The following is a 7,082-nucleotide window of genomic DNA, read 5'->3' on the forward strand; positions in this document are numbered from 1 at the left end:
CTGCTCCATGACTAGGGATCCTTAGTGCTACAGTAATGCTATTACTACTAATAATAATAATATCCAAATACAGAATTAGGACCACTGTTTTTATTAGATATCATGATGCAGCACCTAAAGCACTAGACTGGGAGTCAGGAGACCCACATTCTATTCCCGAGCTGGCTACTGACCTACTGTGTAACCTAAGCAAAGTCACTTCACTTCTCTCTGCCTCAATTACTCTCTCTCTAAAATAGGGATTAAAAATAATACTCTCCTTTGTAAAGTGCTTTGAGCTGTGGTATATGAAAGCTAAGTATTATAAGTTTATGAAACAATAGAAACATAAATTAGAAGAAATTATTAAGAAACAAATTACTGTCCCTCAAAAGAATTATTAAATTATAGTAATGCCACAGGTTATTACTTGTTTATATTTCAACCCTCATTTTAAAAGGTTTTCTTCCTCTCACACTTTCTCTCTAAGCTAGTCAGTGTGTTAAGCTAGTCAGCTAGTAATTCTTAGCAGCTCCCAGCACAAAGGACCTGCACTGTCATAAAATAAACTGCAGTTCACAGATGATCATATTTCACTAACTGAGTGGCCTTTACAAGGGGAAAAAACAAACAAACAAACCCCTTTTCATTGGGTTTAAATGGGTAGCACATGGGAGGGATAGAGAGAGGTGTGTTCTATTTAAGCTACAAGTTCTCAGAGGCCTGGTCTACACTACGAGTTTAGGTCGAATTTAGCAGTGTTATCTCAATTTAACCCTGCACCCGTCCACACAATGAAGCCCTTTTTTCGACTTAAAGGGCTCTTAAAATCGATTTCTTTACTCCACCGCCGCCAAGGGGATTAGTGCTGAAATCGGCCTTGCCAGGTCGAATTTGGGGTACTGTGGACGCCATTCAACGAGATTGACCTCCGGGAGCTATCCCAGAGTGCTCAGCTGTGACCGCTCTGGACAGCGCTCTCAACTCAGATGCACTGGCAAAGTATACAGGAAAAGGCCCACGAACATTTGAATCTCATTTCCTGTTTGGCCAGCATGGCAAGCTCACCTGCACAGGTCACCATACAGAGCTTATCATCACAGGAGACCATGCAGTTCCAGAATCACCGAAGAGCTCCAGCATAGACCGAACAGGAGGTACGGGATCTGATTCCTGATTGGGGAGATGAATCCGTGCTGGCAGAACTCCATTCAAAAAGACCAAATGCCAAAATATTTGAATAAATCTCCAGTTGCATGAAGGACAGAGGCCATAACAGGGACCCGCAGCAGTTCCACGTGAAAATTAAGGAGCTCAGGCAAGCCTACCAAAAAACCAGAGAGGCAAATGGCCGCTCCGGTTCAGAGCCCCAGACATGCCGCTTCTATAATGAGCTGCATGCCATTCTAGGGGGTGCAGCTACCACTACCCCAATCCTGTGCTTTGACTGTATCCAAGGAGTGGGATGCAACACGGAAGTGGGTTTTGGGGGCGAGGAAGATGATGATGATGATGAGGTTGTAGATAGCTCACAGTAAGGAAGTGGAGAAACCGGTTTCCCCAACAGCTAGGATCTGTTTATCACCCTGGACCTGGACCCAGTACCCCCCCAACCCACCCAAGGCGGGCTCCCGGACCCTGAAGGTGGAGAAGGGACCTCTGGTGAGTGTACCTTTGTAAATATTATACATGGTTTAAAAGCAAGCGTGTTTAATGATTAATTTTCCCTGGCATTCGCAGCCAGTACAGCTACTGGAAAAGTCTGTTAACGTGTCTGGGGATGGAGCGGAAAGCCTCCAGGGACATCTCCATGAAGCTCTCCTGGATGTACTCCCAAAGCCTTTGCAAAAGGTTTCTGGGGAAAGCAGCCTTATTCCATCCTCCATGGTAGGACACTTTACCACGCCAGGCCAGTAGCATGTAGTTGGGAATCATTGTAGAACAAAGCATTGCAGTGTATGTTTGCTGGCATTCAAACAACATCTGTTCTTTATCTCTCTGTGTTACCCTCAGGAGAGTGATATCATTTATGGTCACCTGGTTGAAATAGGGTGGTTTTAGTAAGCAGACATTCAGAGGTGCCCGTTTCTGCTGGGCAGTTTGCTTGTGGCTGAACAGAAATCTTCCTCTCTGTTAGCCACGCGGTGGGGGGAGGGGTGAAGCCATCATCCCAGAGAATTGGGTGTGTGTGTGTGGGAGGGTATTAGTTGGGTTTCTGCTGCATGTGAACCCGGAAACCGCAGCCCCTCCTTTTAAATGGCCAACCCATTTTTAATGGCCAACCCAACGGCTACTTTGTATGGGAAATGAGGGCGCTGCTGTTTGAAACCATTCCCACATGTTAAGAAGGTTAAAGAAGCCAAAAGACTGTGGCTTACCATGGCTGCCTGCAAAGCCGAATTCTGCTGCCCGGCCCTGCGTGAGTCATCTCTCACACCAAACTGGCAGACCCTCAATAAGAGGCAAAATGCGACCTTGTAATGAAAGCACATGTGCTATGTAATGTTAACAGCAAGGTTTACCATGAAAGAGTGTACCCATTGTTCTATAAAATGTGTCTTTTTAACTACTACTCTCCCTTTTTTTTCCTTCACCAGCTGGATATGTTTCTCCTTCCCAGAGGCTAGTGAAGATTAGAAGGTGAAAAAAATGCACTCGTGACGAAATGTTCTCTGACCTCATGCTGTCCTCCCACACTGACAGCACAGCAAAATACGTGGAGACAGACAATCTCAGAGTGCAGAAAAACACAATATGACCAGGAGGAGAGGTGGCGGGCTGAAGATGGTAGGTGGCGTCAGCTTGCTGAAAGAAGGCAGGAGTCAGTGCTCAGGCTGCTGGAGGATCAAACTCATATGCTCCAGCATATGGCTGAGCTGCAGGAAAGGCAGCAGGAGCACAGACCTTTGCTACAGCCCCTGTGTAGCCAACTGCCCTCCTTCCCAAGTTCCATAGCCTCCTCACCCAGACGCCCAAGAACGCGGTGGGGGGGCCTCTGGCCACCCAGCCACTCCACCCCAGAGGATTGCCCAAGCAACAGAAGGCTGGCATTCAATAAGTTTTAAAGTGCTGTGTGGCCTTGTCCTTCCTTCCTCCACCACCCCACCTGGAGCTTCCCTCCTCCACCACCCTTCCCGGGCTTCCTTGGCAGTTATTCCCCTATTTGTGTGATGAATAAATAAAGAATGCATGAATGTGAAGCAACAACGACTTTATTGCCTCTGCAAGTGGTGATCGAAGGGCGGAGGGAAGGGTGCTTAGCTTACAGGAAAGTAGAGTGAAACTGGGGTCGGGGGGTTTCCATCAAGGAGAAACAAACAGCACTTTCACACTGTAGCCTGGCCATTCCTGAAACTGGTTTTCAAAGCTTCTCTGATGCGCACCGCGCCCTCCTGTGCTCTTCTAACTGCCTGGTGTCTGGCTGCACGTAATCAGCAGCCAGGCAATTTGCCTCAACCTCCCAGCCCACCATAAATGTTTCCCCCTTACTCTCAAAGATATTGTGGAGCGCACAGCAAGCAGTAATACCAATGGGAATATTGGTTTCGCTGAGGTCTAACTGAGTCAGTAAATTGCGCCAGCGTGCTTTTAAATGCCCAAATGCACATTCTACCACCATTCTGCACTTGCTCAGCCTATAGTTGAACAGCTCCTGACTACTGTCCAGGCTGCCTGTGTACGGCTTCATGAGCCATGGCATTAAGGGGTAGGCTGGGTCCCCAAGGATACATATAGGCATTTCAACATCCCCAATGGTTATTTTCTGGTCTGGAAAGTAAGTCCCTTGCTGCAGCTGTTGAAACAGACCAGAGTTCCTGAACATGCAAGCGTCATGTACCTTTCTCGGCCATCCCACATTGATGTTGGTGAAACATTCCTTGTGATCCACCAGTGCTTGAAGCACCATTGAGAAGTACCCCTTTCAGTTTATGTACTCACTGGCTTGGTGCTCCAGTGCCAAGATAGGGATATGGGTTCTGTCTAGGGCCCCACCACAGTTAGGGAATCCCATTGCAGCAAAGCCATCCACTATGACCTGCACATTTCCCAGAGTCACTACCCTTGATAGCAGCAGCTCAGTGATAGCGTTGGCTACTTGCATCACAGCAGCCCCCACAGTAGATTTGCCCACTCCAAATTAATTCCCAACTGACTGGTAGCTGTCTGGTGTTGCAAGCTTCCACAGGGCTATCGACACTCGCTTCTCAACTGTGAGGGCTGCTCTCATCTTGGCATTCTTGTGCTTCAGGGCAGGGGAAAGCGTGTCACAAAGTTCCATAAAAGTGCCCTTACACATGCGAAAGTTTCGCAGCCACTGGGAATCGTCCCAGACCTGCAACGCTATGCGGTCCCACCACTCTGTGCTTGTCTCCCGGGCCCAGAATCGGTGTTCCACGCCATGAACCTGCCCAATTGACACCATGATGTGCACATGGCAGGGGCCCGTACTTTGTGAGAAGTCTATGTCCATGTCCTCATCACTCTCGTCACCGTGCTGCAGTCGCCTCCTCCTCGCCTGGTTTCGCTTTTCTTGAAGGTTATGGTTCTGCATATCCTGCTGGATAACATGCGTGGTGTTTATAGTGCTCATAATTGCCGCGGTGAGCTGAGTGGGCTCCATGTTCCCAGTGCTATGGCGTCAGCACTGAAAAAAGGCGCAAAATGATTGTCTGCCGTTGGTCTGATGGAGGGAGGGGCAACTGACAACATGGCTTAGAGGGTTGGCTTACAGGGAATTAAAATCAACAAAGGGGGTGGCTTTGCATCAAGGAGAAACAGAATGGCCCCCTCAAGGATAGAACTCAAAACCCTGGGTTTAGCAGGCCGTTGATTTCACGGGGGGAGGGAGGAAGGGAGGAGAAAATGAATACAAAACAAATCTGGTCTATTTCTTGTTTCGATCCACTTCATCTATCTTTATACATCTTGCTGGCAGCAGACGGTGCAGTATGACTGCTGGCCATCGTCGTCTCCTGGCTGCTCATTAGAAGACGGTGCAGTAGGACTGCCGGCAGGACTGAATCGCCATGAGACAAAACTTAAAAGGGAAATGACCTGGCTGAGTCACTCCCATGTTTGCTCAGGTGCCCCTGACCGACCTCACCGAGGTCGGCTAAAAGAGCACCCTGGAGTATGGCGACGATGGCTACCAGTCATACTGCACTGTCTGCTGCCAAAAGGCAAAGAACTGCTGCTGTGTAGCAATGCAGTACCACGTCTGCCAGCACCCAGGAGACATACGATGACAGTGAGCTGAGCGGGCTCCATGCTTGCCGTGGAATGGCATCTGCATGGGTAACCCAGGAAAAAAGGCGCGAAATGATTGTCTGCCCTTGCTTTCATGGAGGGAGGGAGGGAATGGGGTGCCTGAAGATATGGACCCAGAACCACCCACAACAATGTTTTTGCCCCATCAGGTATTGGGATTTCTACCCAGAATTCAAATGGGCAGCGGAGACTACCCACAGTGCAACACTCCGGAAGTTGACTGTTGCCTCGGTACTGTGGACGCACTCCGCCGACTAAACGCACTTAGAGCATTTGTGTGGGGACACGCACAATTGGCTGTATAAAAACACTTTCTACAAAACCGACTTCTATAAATTCGACCTAATTTTGTAGTGTAGACATAGCCAGAGCAACAAAAAGATCAAGAAAGAAGAGGATGAACAACTTCAGCTAAATAATCCTTGTAGCATAATACATTCACTCTTTAAAGCGCTCCTATTGCATAGAAAGTGATGATATGAGCAACTAGATGGACAGCACATTCTTCAGCTGAAAGAGTGAACTCCGGGGAGTTTTAGAGTTAGAGAAATGCCCGTGTTCATGACTTGTTCCTTCTTTAGCATACACTGCACAAACATCCAGCCTGCTCTTCCTTGCCTTATCTCCTACTATGCTACAGGTCGAATCTGACTTGATTCATAGTGCACCGTTAAGAGGATCTGCAACGGGTGACCCTAATTAGCTAGGTATTACAGAGCACTGAATATGGAACAGTCAATAATGTATTCTAAGCATAGCATCCTTGGGGACGTGGGTTTACAGCTAATAATATCACCTCCTACTAATCTCAGCTATTTAGAGGAGGTTTTAGCAATGAGGAATCCTCCATGGAAAGAGACTTTCAGCTTCTGGGTTCATCAGTGCATTCAGCAGCAGCAGGTAAAAATAACAAGAGGGTGTGAGAGCTGTAATTAGTGCTGTTAACTTTAGCTACAATGAGTCAGTCTGTCAAAATGAGCAATGGCTGGCTAGTTAACCGCAACACCCCCTTTCATAAAAGTTAAACCACAACTGGATACAATAATACAATGCTTCTGATGGTTTTTAAGCCTCACACACAATTTTCATAGATGACTGGGAGCGTAGTCTAGTTGATTAGTCATGGGACTGAGAGGCAGGATGGCGGGTTCTAGGCCTGCCTCTGCCATTGACATGCTTTGTGGAAGTCACCTTATGTGCCTTTTTAGATGCCAAAGTCCCTAGGTTCTCAGAGGTATTTAGGCTCTTAACTCCCATTAATTTCAGGGAGAGTTATGTGCCTCTGAAAATCCCACTCGGGCCCAGATCCTCAAAGGTATTTAGGTACTTAACTCCCACTGAAAGTAACTTCACTGGGAGTTAGGCACCAATGTGCTTTTAAAAGTCCCTCTAGTTGCCATCTGCATCTTTCAGCATTTAAATACTTTTAAAAAAATATGGCCCTTAACCTCCATCTCTCCTCTTACCTACTCCATGGGGTGTTGTAAAGATTAACATTTGTGAAGTGCTCTGAACAAGTAGAGTGCAATAGAGGCAATCAATGTTATAATTCCATAGGATAATTGACTATCAAAGATAGAGCTGGCCAAAACTTGGGCTCTCCAGTTCATGAGAAATTTCAAAATTTAGTTTCACTCTGATCTGGGGGTCGAGTTCTCCCAGGCCTTCCAGGCTCCTAGCTCCATGGCACAGAGCCTAGAACCTCTTTTTCATTGGAGCTGGCTGGGAATTTTCCAATGAAAGGTCCTTTATAATTAAAGTTGGTCAAAAAAACTGAAAGAAATTATAAAGTCCTTTCCATTTTGCAGGTTTCAGAACAGACCCCTTTAACCTGA

At 47.1% G+C, this 7,082-nt stretch overlaps 1 pseudogene; it reads left to right on the forward strand.

Moving 5' to 3' along the window:
• The first annotated feature begins 1,088 nt into the window (after positions 1–1,088).
• Positions 1,089–2,934, forward strand: LOC141981623 (uncharacterized; annotated as a pseudogene).
• Positions 2,935–7,082: the final 4,148 nt, after the last annotated feature.

Source organism: Natator depressus, chromosome 2 (genome assembly GCF_965152275.1).
Source record: "Natator depressus isolate rNatDep1 chromosome 2, rNatDep2.hap1, whole genome shotgun sequence".
Lineage (NCBI taxonomy): Eukaryota > Metazoa > Chordata > Testudines > Cheloniidae > Natator > Natator depressus.